Source organism: Ixodes scapularis, unplaced genomic scaffold (assembly GCF_016920785.2).
Source record: "Ixodes scapularis isolate PalLabHiFi unplaced genomic scaffold, ASM1692078v2 PGA_scaffold1__304_contigs__length_218370807, whole genome shotgun sequence".
NCBI classification, from domain to species: Eukaryota; Metazoa; Arthropoda; class Arachnida; order Ixodida; family Ixodidae; genus Ixodes; species Ixodes scapularis.
The window spans coordinates 97,567,137-97,583,006 of record NW_024609846.1 but is presented as its reverse complement, the minus strand read 5'-3'; positions in this window follow the sequence as shown (position 1 = coordinate 97,583,006).

Here is a 15,870-nt window from a genome sequence, read left to right as displayed (position 1 = left end):
TTTATTTTTTTTTGCACAGCTTTTTAATTCTTTTTTTTCCGTGCAAGCCGCGACCAGCGCAATACTGGTTCCTATGTCAAGATTCATGGATGCAGCGTTTGTCAAGATTCATGGATGCAGCGTTTATATTCCTAAGACTGAGTGGAGAAGAAAAATATGTAAGCGAGGTGTGTGTCAGTTGACGGCACTTAAAGAACAAATGGCATTGATAGCACATTCATTGTCAACAGCGCGTGGCTGAACCGTTTTGACATGAGCTGGTATAACCGTTATTTTTTTTCCGGTTCAGTTCCGGTTCGGGTTCATCGCGATAACAATATAACGGTTCGGGTTCGGGTTCAGTTCCAGAAAAAATACTGGTTCGGTTCCGGTTTTCGGTTCGGTTCGGTTCCGGTTCGACACCCTGATATATATATATATATAGATATTGAAGCCACGTGACCTATGTCTCCTAGACTGCATAATTGTGCATATCGTCTTTTAAACAAATGGAGACGACTGCTCCTTAAATGCTGCAGTTTATGCATTATAGGACTTAAAAGGTTAACGACATTTATTTTTTCCCAGCGATTTATGTCCTGAAAGCCCAAAGAAGCCAAGGTATAATCAAGCTTCTTATTTTTGAACCAGTGTCTGGCATTTTGTCCTTAAATTGTCGAACAAGTTCCATAGTTGGGCTTCCCTGTCTCGTTGTTGGGTTGCCACCTGGCTTCTCTGTGCCACAGTTACCGAGCAAATGCCAGAATTAGGCTTCCGTGCTTCTTATTTGGTTGCCACGTGGCATTTTGCACTCATATCTTCTTCTATTTGGCAATTCTGCGACAAACCAAAAGATAAAAAAAAAATAAACAGATTAGGAACTTATGTGACGTGTTAAGGTTAAGAAAAGTAGTTTGAGCCTAACTAGCTCCTCGGAGCAAACCCTTAATGCTCTGTTATACTACGACGTCGAGCGTAGCAAACGTGGAGTAGCGCAGCTCACACAGCTACTGATTGGTCGTAGACATCGAGTTTTAAGACGAGAGGCTTAAGGAGCTGTGCAACAATTTTTGTACTGTGCACAAATACCGCTTAAAACGGATCCCTAAAGTTAATGACCTATGAAACACGCGTTCGTTTTTCACCCCACGCAATAGAAGTCCCAGAAAAAAATTCAGAAAAACGAGCAGCGTTCACCCCCTCAACTCGCAGCCAGAACAAGCGGCCACGTGATCTGGAGCCGATTATATGCCGCCAGTGTTGATCATAGCCACGCGCTGGGGTTGGCAAAGCGCAGGACACGCGCTGAGTTCCAGACATTGTTATGGTTCGGCTGTTGTCGTCGTTGCAGCGATTGGACACGGGTCACAACCCGAATGCTTCTCGAGCTAGCAATTGTCACGAGCCCAAGTCGAGTGCCCACGCAATGCTCGGGTCCAATCTATGAACCGCATTCAAATATCGTCACTTGGGTGTACTGCGATCCCCGAGTTACGTCATCAAATTTTGCAAAGGAGAGATTGAATGAAAATGATCGTTTTTGTCCTTGAAATTACACCGCAACAAAGGAGTTTCTTGGCCAATGACGTTGCGTGTGAGTATCCTTGAGTCCCAGGTGTGCCGGTAAGCTCGTGTAGAGAGAAAAACATTCCAATTGAATATCGTTGCACAGCACCTTTAATTGTCCCCTTGAGCAACAAATTGAAGTAAATAGCCATAAAAATGCGATTGCGTGGCACGCGCCGCTCAGCCGTATGCTCAAGCCGTTTCGTACAACAGTGCCTACACGTAAGCAGTCGTAAGTGTACACGTGTAATTTCTTGCTCGCCGGTCAATCAAAGGCTCACTTTGCGCGCTAGGCAACGTTCGCTGTGTTCAACGTCAGAGTAGAACAGAGTCTTTTAGGATTGCCAAACGTTGGTCGAATTAGGCATTTCTTAGGCGTGCTTTCTACCTCTGGCAGGACACCGAGAGGAGATGAAGATGATATCCAGGGTTTAATTTTATTCCAATTTATTATTTGGACGAGTATATGATGAAAAGCATTCGGCTAACTATGGGGTAGTCATATAGCGCTCGGTATTTTAGAGCGAGTGAATTCCAGCTATGGATGGGATATGCAAAAGCAAAATTTGACGCCATTCTTTTACATATTGTGCTCTTGGTCCCCAAATGCTAGCGTTTAGATCGCTCGTCGGCAGCACGATACACCGGTGAGCACTTTCTGAAAATGAGATGGTGTAATTTGTCAACGACAGCGAGGGATCCGACAGGCGACTTCCATTAATTACAATCACGCCCGTCAGATCTGAAAAGGAAAGTCAGAAAAAGGCAGAGTGACGGGGCCAGACGGCTTCATTCGCTAAGAACCGGCGTTTCCATCGCATTTACATCGAAGGAAATAAAATTAACTGCAAGACGGCGCAACTTTCGAGGGAATAAAAAAGAAAACTGCAAAAGAAAGAAAGGTGGAGCGATAGAAGACTGGTGGAGGCATGGTCTATTGGTAGAAAAAATATGAGAGGCGAAAGGAGAGTGGAAAAAGGGGCGAAGAGATAATCGTTGAATGAAACCGGACTAACGATGTTATTGCATTGACGCCGATATCGAGGCCGACATGGAGCGGCAGCCCGTTGGCGCCTTTCTTGTTGTAAAGAGCCGTGAGTGATGACGCTTGAAATGGTAACAGAACGACCACTTCCGCACCCACCCCTCATCGTTCTCAAAGGAGAACCCGTCGGCTGCCTCAAGTTTTATACTCTAGCTTGATTTTTTAAACTACATTAGTTCCCCCCCCCCCAAAAAAAAAAAAAAGAAAAAGTAAAAGGTTCGTCGATTTTGTTAATTTGTCCGCAACCGTTTTTTTTCCCCTTGAGTTTTTGCAATTTAGTCCCGTATACGAGAGGAAAGTGGAGGTATATTATGTTTGTAACCTGATGCCTTTGTACGCTCTGTGGCTTGGTGTTCACTTGTGAATTTTGGAGATTGTGTCAAAGTCTTTTAGTTGTTCCAGCTTTTATGTATATTGTTCACGCGTCCCTAAAAAAATTTAAAATATTGGGAGTTTATTTTTTGCAAAGGATTTATGGAGGGAGAATCACTGAGATATTCGCGACTTTGACAGTATACGCGTTTGATCCTCGTTCTTTGGGTTTGCATTGTCACCGCCACGTTGCACAATTTTCGAAGTGAACCATTTTTGCACCTCGTCTTTCGGTTTACGCTCTTATTAAATTAGGGTGTTTCTACATACACTGTGAGGAAGCGTATTCTCATACTTTTTCAAACATATGTTTTGCTTGGATGCGCCCGTAGGAACTTATTATCTTTCGGTTGAAATTTCTAGTATGATTTTTGTCACACTATTTAGTCTTGTCCTTGAGCCCCAAGCTGCGCTATATATATATAACGCAGGTTGAGGAGTTTCAGGAGGGGCCTTTCCTGGATTTCCTCCACGTTCGTTATATATATATATATATATATATATATATACATACATATATATATATATATATATATATATATATATATATATATATATATATATATATATATATATATATATATATATATATATATATATATATATATATATGTATATATATAATATGTATGTATGTATGTATTCCCCTAGAAATGTGGACTCTGTTATTGTATTTCCAATTTGAACAAGAATGAAGTTTATACCTGTGCCCCCTAACGCTGCTCCGGGGTGCATTTTAGAGTGAAATTGGATTTTACTGGTGATCATCGGGCCTTAAAAGGACTCAAAAAGAGAGGTTGGCAGGCCGCTTTTTCAGATCGAGTTCCGAATACTGCACATCTTCAGAACAAGAATTTCGTCCTTTAAGGCCTCCCATCATAATCGATGGAAATAAGGTGTATAATAATACTCCATCAATCAATCAATCAGTCAATGTTTATTATAGTGCCCAGGAACAACCTTTCGGTCTTGGTACTGGCACACTGAATGGAAATGAATACATAAAACACAAAAATACAGAAGATCAATGCACTATACAGAAACTGAATATAACCATACACGACATACACCGAGCTGAATGATAACAAAATACAATTTCTAGGTCTTGTTGACAATGAAAAGGAATTGCAATAATGTAAAAAGTTTGAGACGCACTCAAAATGAATACTATATGAAGCAGTAGCACAAGGACAGACCCAATAATAATAATAATAATAATAATATTAATAACAATCAGATAATAATAATAATAATTATAAGATAATACTTTCGTGGTCGTTTGTCGTTGATGCTGATCTTATTTCTTCTAAATATGAAAGTGTCGCTGTCTTTTGAGGCACATATCTCTTCACTGATTGTATTGCCGGTGTGCAGCTTTACGTCATTGTAAAAATTCTTATTTTTTGACCTAATTGTTTATTGGGTTATGCAATTTCCATCTCATTTGTGTTAGGTATAGAATGGGTTTGGGTGAGCTTGTACTAAGACCGAAAGGTCGTTCCTAGGTACCAAATAAAGCCGTTTCTTGATTTTTGATTCTTGATGGCCATCTTCAAGTAGCTGAGCGTCAGAATTCTAAAAATCATAGTATAGAGTTAGTGTAGCGAAACACAAAATTAGTGTTCTTTTGTTTTTCTAATCTAAAAAAAATAAGCTATGCGCCGCCGACCACTCATTCTCCTCCCAAAAGTGCTAAAAGTCTGAGACATATGCCAAATATTTCAGCATTTGCCGTTATTTCATGCAAAAGGTATAGGTGATTTTTTTTTTTTGTATAATTTGCAATGGGAAATTAGGGCTCATTTTTGCCCGTGTTAGGCAGCTGGTGACACAGAGCCCCATGTATTCGAGGGCTCTGGCGGCTGCCATGTTTCCATTGAAAATTTCCAAAAATCACATAATTGTTTAATAAGATAAAGGCGAGTGCTGAAACTTTGGCACCTGGTTCGAACCTCTAGCGCTACATTTGGGAGGAGAATGAGTGTTCGGCAATTTATTTTAGCGGGAAAAAAAAAAACTGTAAGTTTTTTTCGGGGGGACACCTTGTATATAAAGTTTGCATCCGCACTACCCTTCTCGGGTCGCAAGAAAGCTTATTCCGAGACCGAGAAACAATTGCACTCCTGTTTTAAGGACACGCTGAAGGCTTTAAAGAAGACTCCTTTAATGAATCTGCGAACCATAGCACGCCAATGGTCACGAGCAAAGTGTAAATAACCAGGCGATTTAGCGATTCTTCAAAGGCGTTCGTGCTGAATGTCTTCAACGTACCTCTGAAACAGGGATGTAACTATAGAATCAACACTAATATAAATTGGACTTGTTGAATATAAAAAAAAATAAAGAAGAGCGTTTTGGGGGCAAAACGTCTTCGGAAGTTTAGACCACGAGTAGACACTATTTTTGTCTCCGGCGTGTGCTCTTGATTCTTCTGAACCCCCAAGAAACAACTCAAGTTGGTTTCAGTTCTCTTCTTACTACTAAGCTGGGAGCCAGCTCAGAGCGGCGGGGTCACACGAAGAAGAACTAAGAGCCTTAGATCTGAGCCTCCGCCGAACGAACAAATAATATGCCTCGTTGGGAATTCTAAATGGCAGTGTATACTTTTGTTTATTCTCTCTACTTCTTTAGTTTTAACTCTATCCGTCTATCCTTGTTTTCCCTCTCTGTCTCTGCATGCTGGGTCGCCACCGTAGAGTGTGTTTTTAAACCCCTGAGGTCTGTCGTTCCCTTTAAAACTCTGTCTCAGGGAGTACATAGGTTGCAATACGTGGGAGTAATACACGATACTCGATCTTGATACCCACGTAAATAATAACAAAAAAAAAAAAAAAAGAATAAAGGAATGTAGATGTCTTGGTTGGAACGCTGAGCACAATTCATCACAAACGAAAGTTCTGGCGGTAACAAAAAGCTAAAACGCTTTCTCCTCACGCGTGCTTCATATTTTTGAGCCGGGTTCGTCTGATTGAATGATGGCGAGAGAATGTACCGAAGAATAAACTACAAACCGCATAGGAGTGAAAAAGCGAGCTTGATCAAAAAGAAATCAGGGGGAACGAATAAATGTTTTATTTATTTATTTAGGCTGTAGCAGCCAGTGCACCAGATGCTTTGTAAGTCAGCGCTGGGGATTGGCACACGGGATTTTGCGGAAAGCTGTACAAAATTGAATCTCTTGCTTTTCATACCGAACACAATTTCTACACCGCCGATGCGGTGGCTTATGAAGCGTTCGCATTTTTTGTTTCTTTTACATGATTTAGTACCACAGAGTCACAACTGCGTGTCCGTAAAATTTTTTTTTCTTTTTAATTAGGCATTGCAAAAAACGCTCTCTCCATAAGATTGTAGCACTAGCCCATGGGACCGAATTCCAATGTTTCTGAACTTTTCGTTTTCTAATTCAAAAGTTATAAAACCGATTTCTCTAAATTTTCGATGAGAAAATGTGGCCCCTTTTCGGCAGCAGGATCAGTTCATCTCCATGCATCCGCAGGCTCCGTTCGCCGCCATTTTTCGAACATTTTCATAAATCGCTTGTAAATTTTGATTAAAAAAACGCTAGATCTCGAAGCATTCGCCTCTTATTAGTTCAAACGATAGCTCCACTTTCGGACAGGGACTCGGCGTTTGGAGATGCATAGCTTTTTTTTTTTTTTTTTTTATACAAAATACACGTTTCTTTGTCTGATTGCTGGACACCCGGTAATACTATGGACAATACCATCGACTCTACATAGTTATCTTTAGTTTTCCGCGTCGGGTTTTTCGTACTTCTTCAAGCGGAAGTTTGTTGAACCTATCCCCGTCGATCCTTTTCAAGTTTTACCATTTTACAAATTCATGGTTTTCGAGAAAGCGAATTGTTCATCGACACTCACAACTCGAGCGCTTTTTCCCAAAGAATGCTTCAATATGAACCATGTACAAGCTCAATCGAGCCCTACATCACATGCTTTCGAACCAGGACCCTAAAAAAAAGTTGTTTGACTTTTTGACCTTCCTCAAACAATTTTTAAATGTTATCTGATGTTCAAACTGCATAACATATTCCAAGAGTCATGTTTTGTACGCAGCCACAATTTTTCTACTGGACGGCTGATCATCTTTTGGGTATACGTAACCACTCTTTATTTTTCCCGAAATATCAATTGAGGTGCCTGCGTCAATGTCTCTGTAGATACGTACATCGTGCGATAATAATGTGCATTTATTTTTTGTTTTATGCGTTTGCTGTTGCGGAAAACATTTGCAAAATTACAGAGCTGTGCATCCTCCTGCGCGGTTCATATCGGTAATGTTCATCCAAGCCGTGCCTGTGTTTACCATGCACAAAGCGCATAATGTGCCCGGGCTGTTATTAACCTTAGAAAAAAAAAATGTTTCAAGCAGTCTATAAAGATCCTATTCAAAGTTAATGACTTTTGCAACTTCCTATCCAGCCATGTCGTATCCTCAGTTTTCCATAGGTTTTCTACACTTTCCTTAAACCGAAGTTTATAGAGTGGAGACAATCATAATTCTACTGAATGTCTATCACCACGTCTGAATACGTTCTGTCGTGATGTGTCTATAAAATTTCTATAGCCTACAGACTTGATAAAATAATAGAGTGCTGCGCGGATGGGCGACATCACACGCAGTTGGAACCTTCTGGGGCTGCTTTTTCGGCTGTATTAGATAATTCTGGCCACTTGCAGTGCTTCATAGTTGGATTTCATATTATTTATATGAAATCATAGATTACATATAAATTTGCTCCTCTTTCAAATGATTGCCTTTCAAGTGTGGGGTATATATGGCGGTGGAGTAGTCAACGCTACTGAATTACTAGTATTGTTAGTTTTTCGTGGCGCGTGTGTACATGCTATCTGCGTATGTGCGCACGGCAAGTGAAGCGTACGTGAAATTTGTATGTCTTTATTATAAGAAAGGAACGTACAGAATCGTTTTCCGTGAAAAACTGGCTAATTGTTGTTAAGAAAAAGAATACAAAAATTAACAAAGTTTCTGGGTTTTTTTTTGTTTTTTTTTACAATTTTTATTTAGTCTCTACACAGCATGATCTATAGAAAGCTTACGAGAAGAAGCGATCAAACGGCTATAGACGGTGGATAGAAAAGTTGGCACATTTTTTTTAGAATGCTCTAAACGACTTAATTTTCGCAAAGACCTACTTTTCGTGAATTTCACGAACCGCCTACAATACGCGAAAACTAGGTTCCCCGAACAATTCCGGTAAAATGTAAACACACTGGAATCTATATTGAGATCCCACCGCGTCACGAAAACTGCAACCCGCGAATTATTCCAAAACTTCAGCTTTGACCTAAATCGCGAAACATTTTAAGCCAGCGAAAAATAAGTCGTTTACAACATCTAAAGCCTCTACGCACTATACGGTATAGAAATCATGTAGAAAGCGGATAAATATATTTTCTAAGGGTAGAAGAGTTAAGAAGAGTCTTAAGAATTAGAACGTACGCGGGGCGTAAACAAAGTTGGTTTTATCAGCACAAAAATAAAAGAAAAGGGAAAAGAAGTGTCATTAACAACGAGCGCGCGTTAATTCTCCTAGTTTGGGCACAGTATAAACATCGCTTGCTATTGGGGCGGGGATCAAAAAATCACGAGTTTAGCGGTACGCTTCAGCTGTGGGGGCAACAAACAGCGTTTTCTTGTATTTTTGGTCCGAGAAATCGAAGATGGCATGCTCAGACCGTGCTAGGCGAGGTTCCATTTCTTTGTTATGCTGTGTTAGCAAACACCGGGCTATGTGGACAACAAGGCTGATAAAGCGCTCTCTATAGTTTAGTGCCCTGCCCAATAGTATATATACCGCGGAATGCCGCGAGGGCGTCTAAACTAAAATGGCCCCGTCCATCGGAAAAGTCGAAGCACGTGCAGTAACCCGTTTTCTCCCCCAATGTCAAGGAAATTGTTTTCCAGCTGGTGCCGGTGTTCGGGGACAATTCACTCCAGTTTGTGACATTGTTGTTAAATAGCACAAACTTTTTCCGTATGGCCAAACGAACCTGAAAGCATTTTAATGACGACTACCGAGTGGTAGCTGAAGTGGAACGACTCCTTAACACTCAAAACCAGGACTTCTAAAACAATGGCATCCGCCAGGTTGTCCATTACTGGCAAAAATGCGTGACTTTGGGCGGCGAATATTAAAGACTGAACTCTTACCCGAGTTTCGTCGCTGAATCTCTATTCACTCTTGTCAATAATACTGATTTTATGAACGCCCCTCGTAAAGAGATATAAAGGTTCGCACGGCGCCTAGAAAAAGAAAAAAAAAAAAGGTCAAAATTATTTGTGTACAACGCGCCGTCTTTTTTGTTTTTGATTTATTTTCGTGCACGTTATAAAACAATTTAAAGCAAAAAAAAAAAAGAAATCATAAAAAATGATCAAGATAAATATATAATAATTTTACTCAGGAGAAAGCAACGAAACGCCAGTATATAGATCTTATTTTTTCTCGGGGAGGAGAGAGGGTCGAGATTTAGAATGCGAAATAATTTTAAGACTAAGAATTTCATAAAAATTAAAAAAAAAAAAGAATCTGAGAAACAAAACTACGCTAAGGAAAGCTGAGGAAAATTTTGAAGAAAGCAGCGGAGAGAAGTAAGGGGAAAATGTGCCACGCAAAGAAGACCAAAGCAAGAAGTGACAGCCATGGTTGAAATAAAGTTAAGAACGGTTGAATGCATTGTCTGCCACAAATGAAGGATCGGGACTACCAAAGAAAAAAAAAGAGACAAACAAGGCCACAGGCACCTATGGCCAAACGACGGGAAAGAGGAGGGCGGGGCGGGAGGGACAAAAGGATCAATGGGGAAGACGAATTCTGGCGAGGAGCGGAAAAAAATGAAAAGAGTGAAATAAAATAGAGAGAGAAAGAGAGGAAGAAAGCGAGAAAGAGAGCGGGGAATACATAATCAGAAGATGCAAAGAGACAAGGAACACAATCGAGATATAAAGGATGGAGGTTAGTGCGGTCGCGAAAGGTTGCAGACTTGCCGGGAATGTGGGTGAAGGTCAACTCCTGAGGGGGGAAAACTGCCGAATAGGAATGAAAGAGGAAAATACCGTGCCAAATGGGGAAAGGCGGACGAGACTCGGGGAGGTAGGGGAAGGTAGGTAGAGAACAGTGGCGGTTTCTGTCGAGGGCGAAAGGAAATTTGACGAATCTGCATGGTGCCCGACGCGGAAGCGTCCCTTAATTGGACTGCCGAAACTGATATCTGTGGTCGTAAACAAAGAAAGGGTATACACTCTTTCACTCTCTATTTCTCGCTCTTTGATTCCCTCTCTGTTTTTTCCCGATATCTCTCTCGCTCGTTGTTTCACTCCTTCCTTCTCTCTGGCTCTTTCTCTTTCTCTCTCTCTCTCTCTCTTTTTCTTTCTCTCTCGCGCTCTCTGCCCCGCCGCTAATGCGTCGCCTTCATTACGCTAATGAAAGTCCGAAGAGGGACCAAGCCTCAGGGAACGGAAACTGCGATCCGATGAGAGCGACCCCAAGCCCCCTCCGTCGATCGTACTCTGCGTCCTTTGGTACCGCGATTCAGGTTGGGGAACGCCAAGGGGTGCACGCAAAAGGTGCTGATAAGACCGACGGCGTCTGTGTTAGCAGTTGAATACGTATCGAGAGCCTCTCCGTTTGTTTTGTTTGTTTTAAAGTACTCTTCACAGATGCGGGTCGCGATCGCTATAGAGTGGTGTTTCGATCGCGAGGCGAGGCCGCATTGCTCTGGCGCTTTAATGTACAGCCTCCAGCAATATGAACGACTCATTTGAGTAGACAGTTTATACGGTGATTGCACGTTGGCCCAGGCACTTCATTTTAAGAACGACAATTGAACGAAGGTTTATTTATTTCCTTACCCCAAACAATATGGGCCTGGCCATAGCGAATACTACTCTGCCCCCTGATATTGCATCGTCGAATAGGTCTTTCATATTGTTGAAGACCGTACTATGTCTGCGCCACTTCAATTTTGTGTGTAAGTACTTATGATTATTAGATGTAAGGGTATAGTTTGATTGCAATATTCATCATGAAAAGTTTAACAATTGTAGTTGCCTTCTTCGAGTTTGAAGATATCGGGTCCTAGAAAATAAGAACAAAATGTTCGCTTCAAGAAATAAAACATTAAAGTGATATAAATTAACGATGGGAGTTTTAACGACGCATTAATGCTTTCCGAAGAACGTTCACGGAAAACGCCCACCTTGTACTCACGGCTCAAAAAAAAAAAAAAAGTAGTGCAGTGTCATGTGAGTACTTCAAATCCTGGCTCTAAAATTTTATTTTATTGGTTGGAGTTTCCGATTTAGGGACACGCGTAGATTGGGACTGGGTTCTTGCAGACCCGTTTGAACTCTGAGATTTTGGTTGGCTTTTGGAGATGCCGTAGGTTTCAACGACAAAAAGCATATCCGAGTGCGTAACCGTTCCGACTGTGTCGAGTCACCGACGCTGCAAGAAGCGTGGTCGTTTCTCAGTAAGGTCATGCACCCCAGTGACGCATTTTGTACTTATTACAGTATACCGCACTTTGGAAACAGCGAAAGGTATGGTTCCCCGGAGTCAATCACAGCGAAGGGAGGAAGCACATGACGGGTCCCAGGAGTGGAGTCCGATGATACGCCGGCACGTGCTCTGATGGCTTGATAGCAGTGCTATGCATGTTAAAAAAAAAGTAACGAAATACGTTACTCCTTACTCGCAAAATAAAGGGACGCGTTACCGACCTACGTTACCTGAAGATAAAAGGCACGCGTTAACGTTACCATTGCAAATAAAAAGCAACGCACGTAACTTTTGCAGTACTTTTTATTTGTGAATTGACGCTAATGGCGTGGTTGTTGTTCTTTTTGGCGGCAGCGTTTTTCGACACTGGGACAAAGGCCGAAGCCGTCGGGTTTTCTAAATTGTGACTTTTTGCATGGGGGAAGGACAAGTAAAATTTTGAAGGTATGTAGAATGAGTGCAATAATTAATGTCTGGGCTCATACAGTTCGTCTCAGCTTAAATTCACACGCATCGGACGCTGCAAGCTAATGAGACCAATCAAGCAGTGTAAAAAAAAAAAATCTCTGGACTTTTTATTGCGAAAGCATTAACTGCCCCATCGAGCGGAGGCGGCGTTGTTCACAACTGCGAAAAACGGCAGAGAAATTTCCTCCACGGAACGGCTCTTAAAATGGCAGCGGCATGGCCGGCGCGCCGGATAGTTCCAAAAAAAAAAAAACAAAAAAAAAAAACGGCACCCCACAGAATTGCGCTGCTCCCGCGCGCCATAATACGCCACTCATAAGTAGGAATACGCCACGTATACGAAGGCTTTCGCATTCCTACACGTAAGCAGTTTTAAGTATCCTCTGTATTTTGTTTATGATTGGTAAAGCGACGATAGAACACGTACAGAAACACGGCGTACACCATAGAGGCGTCCTTTTGACGCTGTCCGATCGGCACCATCAGCTCGTAGCGTGGGCTGTGTCTGGATTTCAGCCGAAACGAAGTATACAAACACGAAAAAATATGAAAGCACCTTTTGCAGGTTTTAGGAGGAGGTTACGAGTAACGTAACTACGTTATCCGTTACTGCTTTGAAATTGTAACGGGTACCTTACAACACTACCGAAAGAAGTAACGGGTTACCGGAAGCGCCGTTACTTGTAAAGAGTTACCGCCAACGCTGCTTGCTAGGACCGCAGCCTTCGCCTTTTGCTAGCTCAAGGTGAAACGGAGTATAGATTTCTAGGACAGCAGATCTCGTTCCGATACGACAAGTTGTCCCGGTAAAGATGGTCGACAACACAATCTCCTCTCGCGGGTTGAGTGCAAGTTTGTGGTTCTGCTCTCCCTATGGCGAATAGGAAAGAAAAAGAAACTCCCCTTTATATTAAGTGTTTTAAGAAGTATTAAAACTTCATGTTTCGATCAGTCTCCCCGGCGAACTACTATTAAAGTCGTGTCAGATTGCTAGATGTGTCTTTCTAAACTGAGGTTTCTTTGGTCTCCTTCTTTTGAATGGAAAAAGAAAGTCGAGAGCTAGGCAGAGACATGTCCCATAGAATTTGAGGACAACGTGTTCACAATTCGTAAAAACATAGACAAACTTAAAAAAAAGTACCAAAAACAATAAGGACAGAAAAGGCGCTGTAGCATAAGGTATATACTATTTGCAATAAAATAATTATAACTCCTTTTTTTTTTTTTTTTTTTTGAGGAGACCGAAAAAAGCCCAGGTATACCTTAAAAATCAACGAAACGAGTGACTACAACGTCGATGGTGAGGAATATAAAAATAAGTTTGTATATATTTATAAGAGCAGTACGTTGCCAGAAGAAAATTTAATTTTGTCCTCTCAGCGACTGTCTCTAGAGAAATCAACGGCGAGCTCTTCCCCAAAAAAACAAACATTATGCGTTATTCTCTAAAAAATAAAAAATCGGTAAGTAACGCAGTTAATTGAGTGTCCCCATCCCGGGGCATGAGCTTTGATGATTACTTTCCCCATTCGTACCGACGCTAAGTAAACATCCCTTTAAAAAGAGAGAAAAAACAATAAATTCACACTTTAAACGTGATCTTTCAGGTATCAATGGCAAATGAGCGGATCGCTACGATAATACTGACAGTCTTTGGTTGTTTGTTCTTCTCCTTTAATACCAATTGTGGATAAGAAAAAAAAAAACTTCAGAGTATATTCGAATTCAACGAAAATGGTTAGGGAACAAAGGAAGATCGGAACAAAAATTAGAAAGGGAACTCAGTATTCGTTATTCGAGATATTTGTTTTTGTTATTCTCTGCGGGCTGGGTCAAATCGAAATGAATAAAACCTTCAGTAAAAGGACTCGGAACTGCGTGTTCCGGCATAATATAGCGTGTAGAACCTGCGGTCTCCACGTGCGTGTACATTAAAGATGTAAGTGAAAATACACAGGCGAAGCGGACTTTAGCCGTTAGTGTGCCTCTGTTGGGACTCCCCCGAAGTAGGCGTTATGTTTAGGCATTATGTGTTAGGGGCGCGAGGTGAAGGGCACCGTGTCGCGTTTGCACAACCTCTGAGCTTAGTCCATGCTAAGGTGAGACGAAATATAGTAACAAAACATTGTATAAGAAGTTTTACCTTTCCACTGCCGAACACACTGACTAGAGTTGAGGGGTGTAGAAAAAACATCCGGGGGCAGATGTTTTATTGCTCGGTAGCGGCTTCCGTCTGAGCCTGGCGCACTGCGGCGACGACATTCCTGAGGTGCCACGGAAAGTTCGACTGCCGTGAAGTCGTCATGAAAAGGATCAGAACGTTGGTTCACTATTAGGGTCCCTGGTGATAAAGTATTTGTGGTAGCGCATGTAAGAGCGAAATTTTATATAGTTTTTGTAGACTTTTCTGCTGGCTAAGCGCAATAGTTTCTAGAGGCCTGGTTTCGTGCCTGTCATCGGCCATGCATCGGATTACATTACCTAGCTTTCCGAGCGAAGTGTGCATATTAATTTCTTTAGAAAACCTTTTCCACTGGGACCCCAGTAGCTGATTGGCGTATCTCCTCATAACAGGCAAGATATGGTTGATATTGTCTTTTTTTTCGCATGATAGGTTTCGTTGACAGCTTTGTTGTAACCGACGGCGAGCAGCGAATAGTTTCAGTAATGTTAAGTATTCGGAAAGAAAATGTTCTAGCAACCGGACTACCGGAGACCTTTAATGAGTGTTTGATAGCTCATATAGTTTCATTATTTAAAGAATCGGAAACAAACTCACTTGTCCCAATGCATGATGCATTTTTTTCCGTGAAAGACGAGCGCCTGGAGTTTTAATCCATAGGGAAATATGATCCCTTCCAATCGTGTTGGATGCTGCTTTCCACGTGATGGTGATAGTGACGTCATGTAGAGTGATGTCTGTTGCCGAAAGTGGCAATGACAGTCAAAGAAACGTAGGACAACCTGTGTTGTCTACGACAAAATCTCTAAAGTCCAACAATCCTTCTTCTGTCTTCCTCGGTGGTCAATTGTAACATTGTTCTTAAGGGTGTGGTGAGCGTTGAAGTCGCCGCAGACAATCAGGCTTTCCGTATAACGCTTGCCTCAGTCTTCAAATAAATCAAACACATCTGTACTTCCGCCAGGTGTCAAGTGAAGAGTCATAACAGTGATCATTTTGCGTCTTACCAGTACTGAATAAATTCTTCATCTTCAGTACAAAGATCCTCGATTGAAATCTGAAACTGCGGCAGCTCGCGACGAACGTAAAAGGCAGCGCTGCCGTCTGAAAAAAGTACGAATTGTATGGCAAGCGTAGGCCTTCTACCCCAATATAGAACGACCTTATGGTAGTCTGTACCTTCAGAGAGCGCAAGGATAGGAATTGGTGAACGGCGAAGATATAACTTTAATTCCGCGAGTTTAGTGTAGGCAAAGCAATAAAATGGGCCAGTATAGTAAACATACATAAACATCCAGTGATACGAGTAAGCAGATTAGTCCTTGGAGTTCATCCTAATGAAGAAAAGCTGGTTTATCGCACTAGAAAATTTCGCAAAAGAGACGATTGTCGTCACGCTAAGGGGCCCCCAACTCGTTCCACTCGCGAAAAAAAAAAGAATATTTTAAAACGTTTTTCCTGCAACAAAACTCACGAATCAGTTTCTCATGCTCTGTCTTGTGTCACGGATAACGTTATACTGAAGGTAGACTTCAAACTTTAAACAAGCTTTGTCATGTATTATGCTATGCCAAAATTTTACACGCTTGACGTGCCGTCGACATGACAACTCAGGCAGTCCAGACGCAGTATACTACGGTCAAACATGTGATTCTTTACCTTACAAATTATAAATGAATTCAAGGTTTTTTTAACCCCCTCCAACAGGTT